Raw genomic sequence first — 9,287 nt, forward strand, 5'->3', positions numbered from 1 at the left:
CGTGAGAATAACGTTTAAGATAACAGAATATTTTTGGTAAAAAACGAATATTCTTATCATTTGGTTGGAGTAGCTAGCTGAACAAACATTAATTTTTCCAAAATACCAAAAGCACCCCTTACATTTTATCTCCCCCCCCCAAAAAAAACCCTAAGTTGCTTTCTAGAGATCGTGTCCACTACCGTCTCCCGCGTCGGTCCGTTATTGTCATCCGTCTCTGGCGTCATCTGCAACGGACGCTTGGTGGTCTGCTGTCCGTCGCCTTCTTCTTTGCGCTGGTTTGCCCTGCTTTGTTCTGTTCGGAGGTCTTCTGCGCCGTTTGCCCGTCCAAGCCGTCGCCTTCCCTCGCGGTGCTTCGCCTCGCCTGACGTCGCTGCGCCGCATGGAGCCGAGCCTCATAGCGCCTGGCCACCCGTTCCCGCATTTTGCTTCTGCTCGATCTCCCTGTACTCGAACTGTCTGTAAACAGGTGACAAAAAAAGCCTCTTTTTTTCAGCTTTAAAACTTGATGTTTATGCTAATTTTTTTTTTTTAAATATGGCATTGGTTGAGTATCTATTTGTTGAATTGATTTTTGGATTATTTTGATATAATGGTTTATTTAGGATTTAAAATATGGATATTTATGTACAGAAATTTTGTTAATTGGTGAATTGACATATAAATTAATTTTGCTGATGATGAATTTGGTTTATTCTTGATTCTTGATTGTTGATTGTTGTTGCTGTGATGATGCTGTTTTATTAGGATTCTGTTTCTCATTTTTTAATGTAGTGATGAGAATTCGGATTTTACCATAGACATATATCATGTAGCAAGTTTCATGATATAGGGCATGAGCTAGAATATTTGGGGGAAGGGAAGTGGAAGAACATTCTCAAAGATCCCCAATTCGCCCCCTTTCTCACTTCACGTTACAAAATTCTCTTAAGTAGCCTTTTCAATTCGCGTCTTTAGGGTTTTAAATTTCACTGCAATGTGCCTAATTCTCCTTTGTCTATCCCATTTTCTGGATAAATGGTGAAATTTGAGCGTGAGAAAACTGAATCAAAGGTTTAGGGTTTTTAATTTTTGTTCTTTTGTGGTAATTTCCCTGTTGGTGCTACCCCAATTGTAACACCCTACCACACTGAGCTTTACGCTTAAGCCGTAAAACAGATGTGGTGTGGTATTACGACCTCTAAAGCATAATGTATACATATAATAGCAGAAAGGTTATAATATACGAGGAGCCTTGAAAAATAGATGAAACAAAAGTCGCGAAATAAAAGCGCAACGCTCAAGAAATGAGTTAGCCTGCATGTTAGGAACACCATAACTATCGAACATAAGATAACAAAAGTAGGAATAGAGTACCAAAGATACAAAATAACAAGCTCCTAACTCAGCCCGCGAAGCCCAGGCTGGCCGGAGAATATTTACAAATATATACATACATATCCAAAATCCAAATATACATAAACAAAATCCTTTGCTTCAGTCCAGACGCCTAACGAGATGCCTCACGACCTACATCTGAAAAACAACAACATAGTAGGGGGTGAGAACCAGAGGTTCTCAGTATGGTAAAGGTGCCACACACATAATATATGAGGTCCTGGGAATGCCAGAGGCAATCCTAGAATGTCGAGACTCAGATTAAAGAGCTTAAAGTATTAAACAGAAACCATAAAAGGTGGTTTTCTAAGAGTGTCTAAGCGTAACTTAATTTAATCTTAAGTCTAAGTTCCATACTGCCGTTCCTCCATATCCCCATCTCTGTCAGTATTTCATAGACAAATAAACAGATAAAGGCAAGCACAAGAAGGTTACAAGTATTGCAGGTAACAAATATACATTTAGCATGGTAAGTACACTTAGGCACACCCAGTTAATGCACAAACAAGTAATTCAAGTAGTATGCATATGATGCATGCCTGTCCTATGGCTGATGAGACTCATCTGTTGGTTATCCAGCTAACCCGACAAGTCCAAAAACCTTAGACTGTCCCCCGACATGCATCTCCAAGAGCCTATGCGTAGCTTTTTCTCAAATAATTAATATTGCTCAATGGGGGTTAACATTCCTGGGAATTTATAAGTTCCCAGTCACCCTTACGTCGTAGGGTCAACAGAGTATCGAGTTTTCAACGTGGTACACGTGGTGGTAAGCCACGGTACTTTATCCAGGGAATCTCGTATCTCAGATCATTTAATCATTCAAGCCAGGTATCATACATGATCATTCATTTGATTATCAAGCCAAGTATCGTACATGATCATCCGTAACATTTCATAGTCAATTCATCACTTTTCAGCTTTACTTCATCTCCAAGTTATCCCCATTTCCTAATTTCATCTGAATATCAGGTTTAATACTATTATTAATGACTAAAGGAATGAGAATAGAGGTTTAGAAGTTTGAAATTGGGTTTAAAACATCAAAAATCATATTTGCTAGAACAGGGGCCACGTGGACGCGTGGCTCACGCGTGCGCGTGGGAGTGTGAAACTGCAGCTCGCGCGCGCGTCCCTTTGACATGCATACACGTGGGTGAAAACTTCATGTCACGCGTGTGCATGGGTCACGCGTACGCGTGAACATGTTTGCTAACCCCTTACGCGTGCGGATGGGACCAGTCGCGTCCGCATCACCAAAATTCCATGCCACACGTACGCGTGGACGTACGTTCTTAAAAAAAATAAGGATCAACCAGAAAGCTGCATACCATGGAGTGTTCAGCTGCAGAATTCACAGATTTAACACCAAAACTTCCAATGGGCATAACTCAATCATTTTAAATCGTTTTTCTTCTGTTCTTCGAACGGTGTAAACTTCACGAATCCAATTTTTATTTAAAACAAGTTGAAATCAATTTGGAGTTCCGAAAGCCAAGTTATAGCCCACCGAAATTTGGCCCAAAACCAAAGTTTTGTAAACTTGCCAAAACTTCTTTTTCATTAAAACATTTCCCATGATTCCAACACAACCTCCTACACTTACAAGCACCAAAATGCCCTTCTCCCTCAACACAATAAAATCATTCTCCACTCCAACAATAAACATACATATACAAGCCAAATCCTCCAACAATAATTATATATACATACCAAATTTCACGATCAAACCATGGCTTGCAAATCACATAATTATATCCTCAAATCAATAATTAACAATTTACCAATCCTTCAACTAATCAACTCCATACCAATCCATATGTAATAACAAGATACTAACCACAATATACACATACGTTCCAGCTTATCCTATGGTCATCTAGCCTAAGTTTTCATAGAACATTATATATTAAATGCAATAAACCTAAACCATACCTTGGCCGATTCCCACGTAACGATCAAGGCAATTTAATTAAAACCAAACACAGCCCCAAAACCTCAACTACACAGCTTCCTCCAAGTTTCGGTATTCACAATTTCAAGCTCCAATTATTTATTCACAACCTAATACACATTCATAACACATATATACCCAATTTAATTCCCAAAACATAAATTTAGAATATTTAGATAGAATTATTATATCCTCACCCTACCCAAACTTCACATAAGCAATAGTAAACGTTTTCCTCTAGCTAATTGGATCCTAAAACATCAAAAATCAAAGAAATTCAACATCTCTTCCAATTTTCCATAACTTGGGGAAAAAGAGTGGTTGAAAGTAATTAATGGCTTACTGGTGCACAAATTGTGAATCACACTTTTCACAACTCGTACCACTGACCAGCAAGTGCACTGGGTCGTCCAAGTAATACCTCACGTGAGTAAGGGTCGAATCCCACGGAGATTGTTGGTTTGAAGCAATCTATGGTTATCTTGTAAATCTTATTTGAATTGCAAATAAACAAGAGAGCATGGATTAAAGGTTACTTGTTATGCAGTAATGGAGAATATATTAGAGTTTTGGAGATGCTTTGTCTTCTGAATCTCTGCTTTCCTCTGTCTTCTTGTTCACGCACGCACGTCCTCCTATGGCAAGCTGTGTGTTGGTGGATCACCGTTGTCAATGGCTACCTTCCATCCTNTGATATAGAACGGAGGTGGTTGTCAGGCACACGTTCATGGGTTGAGAATGGTGATGAGTGTCACAGATCATCACCTTCATCACAGTTAAGCGCGAATGAACATCTTAGATAGGAACAAGCATGTTTGAATAGAAAACATAAATATTTGCATTAATTCATCGAGACACAGCAGAGCTCCTCACCCCCAACAATGGAGTTTAGAGACTCATGCCATCAAAGAGTATAAAGTTCAGATCTAAAATGTCATGAGATGCAAAATAAGTCTCTAAAAGTTGTTTAAATACTAAACTAGTAGCCTAGGTTTACAAAAAATGAGTAAACTATGATGGATGATGCAGAGATCCCCTTCTGGGGCCCACTTGGTGTGTGATGGGGCTGAGATTTAAGCAATTCACGTGCAGAGGCCATTTGTGGAGTTGAACGCCAGTTTTTGTGCCAGTTTGGGCGTTCAACTCCAGCTTTTGATCCTTTTCTGGCGCTAGACGCCAGAATTGGGTAGAGAACTGGTCAAGCACGTGGTTAGGGACAGCTTGGTTTAGCCGCTTAGACTAGGATTTTAAGGCCCTAGGCCCTCCTATCCACTGATGCTCAAAGCCTTGGGATCCTTTTTATTTTCCCTTGCCTTTTGGTTTTAAGGGTTATTGGCTTTTTGCTCTTGCCTCTTGGTTTTAAGAGCTTTTGGCTTTTTCTATTTGCTTTTTCTTTTTCTTTCTATTTTTTTTCTGCAAGCTTTGTTCTTTGCTACTTTTTCTTGCTTCAAGAATAATTTTTATGATTTTTCAGATTATCAATAACATGTCTCATGTTCATCATTCTTTCAAGAGCCAACATATTTAACAGTCTTAAACAACAAATTCAAAAGACATATGCACTGTTCAAGCATTCATTCAGAAGACAGAAAGCATTGCCACCACATTTAACTAATTAGAATTTCTCTTATTAAAACTCGAAATTTTATTGCCTCTTATTCAAAAGATCTACTACTTTATTCATGTTTGCTGATGATGAGAAAAATAAACTATAGCTTAATTGGGGATAAAATCAAAATAGACACTAATTACTACTAATGATCATGTAATGAAGACACAAACATAGATAAGCACTTAACATAGAGAAAACGAAAAATAGAGAAAGTAAGAACAAGGAACGAGTCCACCTTAGTGATGATGGCATTTCCTTCTTGAGGAACCAATGATGTTCTTGAGCTCTTTTATGTCTCTTCCTTGCCTTTGTGGCTTGATTCCTAGTGATTTTTGGTATTTCTATCCTCAGTTGCTTCCAACAATTATGTGGAGGGAAGTGCATCCCCTGAGATATCTCAGGGATCTCTTGATTTGCAGCCACATGTTCTACCACTGAGCTATAGATCTTTCACATAATTGTTTTACCACACCAAACTTAGAATGTTGCTCGCCCTCGAGCAAAAGAAGAAGGAATAGATGAAGAAGAAGATGTGGAAAAAAAACTAGGATTATGAGGATGGAAGGTGGGGATCCTGTGGGGTCCACAGATCTTGAAATGATCCTGTGAGGTCCACAGATCTTGAGGTGTCAAGGCATTTACATCCCTGCACCAATTTAGGCATGCAAAATGCCCTTGCACACAACTCTGGGCGTTCAGCGCCAGGTTGGTGCCCATTTTGGGCGTTCAACGCCCATTTACTAGCCATTTCTGGCGTTGAACGCCAGAACCATGCTTGTTCTGGGCATTCAGCGCCAGGATGTTGCCCATTTTGGGCGTTCAGCGCCAGAACCATGCTCTGTTCTGGCGTTGAACGCCAGACAGGTGCTTCCTCCAGGGTGTGATTTTTCTTCTGCTATTTTTGATTTCGTTTTCAATTTTTAATATTTATTTTGTGACTCCACATGATCATGAACCTAATAAAACATGAAAAACCATGAAAGTAAATAATAGTTGGGTTGCCTCCCAACAAGCGCTTCTTTAATGTCCTTAGCTGGACTTTGCTGAGCTTTTAATCTAGCTTCAACCTTGAGCACTCTTGCTCAACATTGCCTTCAAGATAGTGCTTGATTCTCTGTCCATTAACAATGAACTTCTTGTCAGAGTCAATATCTTGAAGCTCTACATAACCATATGGTGATACGCTTGTAATCACGTATGGTCCCCTCCACCGGGATTTCAATTTCCCGGGGAATAGCCTGAGTCTAGAGTTGAACAGCAGAACCTTCTGTCTTGGTTCAAAGATTCTAGATGGCAGCTTTCTGTCATGCCACTTTTTTTATTTCTCTTTATAAAGTTTGGCATTTTCGAAAGCTGTGAATCTGAACTCCTCTAGCTCATTTAGCTGGAGCAATCTTTTTTCTCCTGCTAATTTGGCATCAAAGTTTAGGAATCTGGTTGCCCAGTAGGCCTTATGTTCCAGTTCTACGGGCAGGTGACATGCCTTACTATACACGAGTTGGTATGGAGAGGTCCCTATAGGGGTCTTGAATGCTGTTCTGTAAGCCCACAGAGCATCATCCAAGCTCTGTGCCCAATCCTTTCTACGGGTATTTACTGTCCGTTCCAGGATTCTCTTTAATTCTCTGTTAGAGACTTCAGCTTGCCCATTAGTTTGTGGATGATATGGGTTATGCCCTTAAGGTCACCTATGGACCACCCAAGAGCTGTCTTGTGCGTCCTTAGCACTTGAATAATTGCTTCCTCTTCCTGTGAATTTAAGGCAGAGCTTATGATCACTGGAAAAGTGTCACCTTCTCCCAGAAACGCATATTTCAAGGATGGTGGTAATGGCTTGAGCTCGGGTTTAGGACGTTTCTCCTCTTCCAGAAGAAATTTCAGAGGCTCTTTCATGTCCTCTGAATCTTCTAAATCAGGATGAACATCTTTAAAGATGTTTTCCAACTCTGATTCAAGACTCTCAGCCATGTTGACCACTTCTACCAAAGAGTCAATAAGATCAACTTTCATGCAGTCTTTTGATGTGTCTGGATGCTACATGGTTTTGACAACGTTCAGCTTGAACTCATCATCATTGACCCTCAGGGTTATTTCCCCCTGTTGGACGTCAATGAGGGATCGTCCAGTTGCTAGGAAGGGTCTTCCTAGAATGAGAGTAGCACTCTTGTGCTCCTCCATCTCCAGCACAACAAAGTCAGTGGGAAAGGCGAATGGCCCAACTCTGACAATCATGTCTTCAATCACGCCTGATGGGTATTTAGTAGAACCATCAGCAAGTTGGAGACATATCCGGGTTGGTTTAACTTCTTCAGTTAAGCCAAGCTTTCTGATAGTGGATGCAGGTATTAGGTTGATGCTTGCCCCAAGATCGCATAAAGCTGTCTTGGTGCAATTACCTTCTAATATGCATGGTATCAGAAAACTCCCAGGGTCTTTAAGCTTTTCAGAGAAGCTTTTCAGAATGACTGCACTGCATTCTTCAGTGAGGAGAACTCTTTCTGTTTCTCTCCAATCCTTCTTATGACTCAATATCTCTTTCATGAACTTGGCATAAGAAGGTATTTGCTCAAGTGCTTCTGCAAATGGAATCTTTATTTCAAGAGTCCTGAGATAATCTGCAAAGCGAGCAAATTGCTTATCCTGCTCCTCTTTCCGGAGTTTTTGAGGATAAGGTATCTTGGCTTTATATTCTTCAACCTTAGTTGCTGCAGGTTTATTGCCTACAGAAGTGGTTGAAGAAGCCTTTTTAGAGGGGTTGTTATCAGCATTTGTGTGTGTCTGATCCCTCACTGGCGATTGAGTGCCAGAGTTAGAAGCTGGAGTGAAACTGGACGCCAGCTCCTTGTCTGCTCCTGGCGTCTGAACGCCAGAACTGTGCCCATTTTGGGCGTTCAGCGCCAGATCTTGCCTATTTTGGGCGTTCAACGCCAGATCCTTGCCCATTTCCGGCGTTGAACGCCAGTCTTGCCTTGTTTCTGGCATTGAACGCCAGTCCTGAGCATGGTCTGGGCGTTCAACGCCAGCCTTCCACCAATTTTCTGGCGTTTTAGTTCCAGAATTACTTTTCCCTGGGCTCTTACTGTCCTCAAGTGAATTTTGGGTGGTTTGCTCATTCCTTAGCTTTTTGCTGCCTTGAGGTGGGGTATTTGTTTTCCCACTTCTTAATTGAACTGCTTGGCATTCTTCTGTTATTTGTCTTGATAGCTGCTGCTTTGTTTGCCTAAACTGTTCTTCCATATGTATATTAGCCATTCTTTTCTCTTGTAGCCTGTCTTTAAATTCGGCTAGCTGCTTTGTTAGAAAGTCCAATTGCTGATTGAATTCAGCAGCTTGTTTTACAGGACTGAGTTTAGCAGTTACTGTTTTAACCTCTTCATTCATGGAAGGGTTGCTGCTTAGGTACAGATGCTGATTCCTGGCAACTGTATCAATGAGCTCTTGAGCCTCTTCAATTGTCTTTCTCATGTGGATAGATCCACCAGCTGAGTAATCTAGAGACATCTGAGCTCCTTCTGCAAGCCCATAGTAGAAGATGTCTAACTGAACCCACTCTGAAAACATTTCAGAGGGGCATTTTTGTAGCATCTCTCTGTATCTCTCCCAGGCATCATAGAGAGATTCATTATCTCCTTGTTTAAAGCCTTGGATGTCCAGCCTTAGCTGTGTCATCCGTTTTGGGGGAAAGTATTGATTCAGGAATTTTTCTGTCAGCTGTTTCCATGTCCTTATGTTGGCCTTAGGTTGGTTATTTAACCACCTCTTAGCTTGATCTTTCACAGCAAATGGAAACAGTAATAGTCTGTAGACATCCTGATCTATTTCCTTATCATGTACTGTGTCAGCAATTTGTAAAAACTGTGCCAGAAACTCTGTAGGTTCTTTCTGTGGAAGACCGAAATACTGGCAATTTTGCTGCACCATGATAATGAGCTGAGGATTCAACTCAAAGCTACTGACTCCAATGGAGGGTATGCAGATGTTACTCCCATATGAAGCAGTAGAGGGGTTAGCATATGACCCCAGAGTCCTCCTAGACTGTTCATTTCCACTTAGATCCATGATGGAGAAAGGGAGATGATGTAAAATAAAAAAATATTTTTATTTATTTATTTATTTAATTATTTCGAAAATAAAATAAATTAAAATAAAATAAATAAAAATAGGTGAAGATTTTCGAAAAAAAATAAGGAGAGAGAAAGTGGTTAGGAAGTTTTGAAAAAGATATGATTTGGAAAAGATTTTAAATTTTAAAAAAATCTGAAAATTTTTTTTAAATAATTTTCGAAAATTTGTTTTAAAAATAGAGAGAAAAGATATTTTTGAATTTAAAGAGGAGAGAGAAAA

The 9,287-nt window shown here is 40.0% G+C and overlaps 1 long non-coding RNA gene across 1 annotated transcript in view; it reads right to left on the reverse strand.

The window, feature by feature from the left end:
* Positions 3,393 to 9,287, reverse strand: part of LOC110265553 — a 6,971-nt gene continuing 1,076 nt past the window's right edge. Inside the window, exons 2-3 of the long non-coding RNA XR_002351709.1 lie at positions 3,529 to 3,583; positions 3,393 to 3,441 (exon numbers count right to left, since the gene is read on the reverse strand). This is a non-coding gene — a long non-coding RNA (uncharacterized LOC110265553). The remainder of the gene's footprint in view (positions 3,442 to 3,528; positions 3,584 to 9,287) is intronic.

Source organism: Arachis ipaensis, chromosome B08 (genome assembly GCF_000816755.2).
Source record: "Arachis ipaensis cultivar K30076 chromosome B08, Araip1.1, whole genome shotgun sequence".
Lineage (NCBI taxonomy): Eukaryota > Viridiplantae > Streptophyta > Magnoliopsida > Fabales > Fabaceae > Arachis > Arachis ipaensis.